General features: G+C 35.2%; 1 pseudogene; it reads left to right on the top strand.

Moving 5' to 3' along the window:
- On the top strand, window positions 1–914 carry LOC132051096 (dirigent protein 22-like; annotated as a pseudogene).
- Window positions 915–1,427: the final 513 nt, after the last annotated feature.

Genomic DNA, 1,427 nt, shown 5'->3' with positions numbered 1-1,427 from the left:
TTTAATCTTTTCCTCCGTCTCTCAAATTTTCTCAAGACTACCCTAACATTTGTATGTTTCCTGCTATATAATTGAAGCTAGCTATAGTTCATTTGAATACAAAAGTGACAAGAAATAAGAAAGAAGAAAATGGAGAAACTTTTGTTGAAGGCTTTCTTATTTTTGGCAATAACAATTTTGCCTTCAACTCATGGGCTTGATCAAAGTCCAAAAGGAGTGGAAAAAATGGTTCAAGAAGCTTCCCCACGCAAAAGAGAAAATGACCAAACTTCACTTCTACTTTCATGATACGTCTTTTGGAAAGAACCCATCGGCAATCCAAATAGCCCAAGCCAATATTACATCTCAATCACCAACATTGTTTGGAGTACTGAGGATGATGGACAATCCGTTGACGGTTAAGCCCGAGCCCAACTCAGAAATAATAGGCCGAGCCCAAGGGATCTATGGCTCGGCCTCGTATAAAGATGTATAATTTCTTATGACTCTCAATCTTGTCTTCACAAAGGGTAAGTACAATGGTAGCACACTTAGCATCCTTGGGCACAACCAGATATTTCACGAGTATCGAGAAATGCCGATTGTTGGTGGTTTGGGTGTTTTCCTAGCACGAAGAGGCATCGCCACCGCGAAAACCTCTTGGGTCAATATCACCGCACGAATGCAATAGTTAAATACCATGTTGTGGTTTTGCATTATTGAAGTCTCCTTGTTTGTTTTGATTGTTCATAATGTATTGTTGATTGTGGTCCATTGACTTTCTTGTGATGCCAATAATCTGGAATGTGAATAACAAAAAAATAAATTAATGTTTGTTGCCTGTTACTTTGGGATCTAGCAGGAAAATTTGTAACCGTTTGGCGTGTATGAAATTACACAAATGTTTTTTTACTATTTGAATACACTCAATAGTGAAAATACACACCCGTAATTAATGATTTTGGCTTCAAGTCAGTTGTTTTAACTGACAATATTTAATTTAGTACTCAACATTATTTCAGAAGACGACTCACATAATTCATCCCCTACATTCTAATATACATGAATTGGCACATATGAGCAGCAGACCTTGGAAGAATCGGGGTTTGAGGAAGTTTAGCTAAGATCCAAAGTTTTAGACACTCCTAACTGAGAAGAAAGTCTATCGATTACTAATGTAGGTCATATTTATATAAGTTTCGATATTACTTTATTCACATTATGTAATGCTTTTTGGTTGTATTTTGATATTGAATATGCCCAACTAATTCAAGTTTTTTATTTTATATAGACTTGGGTAATATTGGAACCTTTTTTTTTTTTGGGCAAATTATGATCTGCTAGGAGTTGTCCTAGCAGAGATTTTATTATAATCCAAGAGTTCAACAAGAGGTATTATTGGAATCTAATATGAAAAGTGAAGTTAATTTTGTGCAAATTGAAGAAAA

Source organism: Lycium ferocissimum, chromosome 3 (genome assembly GCF_029784015.1).
Source record: "Lycium ferocissimum isolate CSIRO_LF1 chromosome 3, AGI_CSIRO_Lferr_CH_V1, whole genome shotgun sequence".
NCBI classification, from domain to species: Eukaryota; Viridiplantae; Streptophyta; class Magnoliopsida; order Solanales; family Solanaceae; genus Lycium; species Lycium ferocissimum.
Note: the sequence above shows the minus strand (reverse complement) of the source record. Positions and strands in the feature narration are given on the sequence as shown.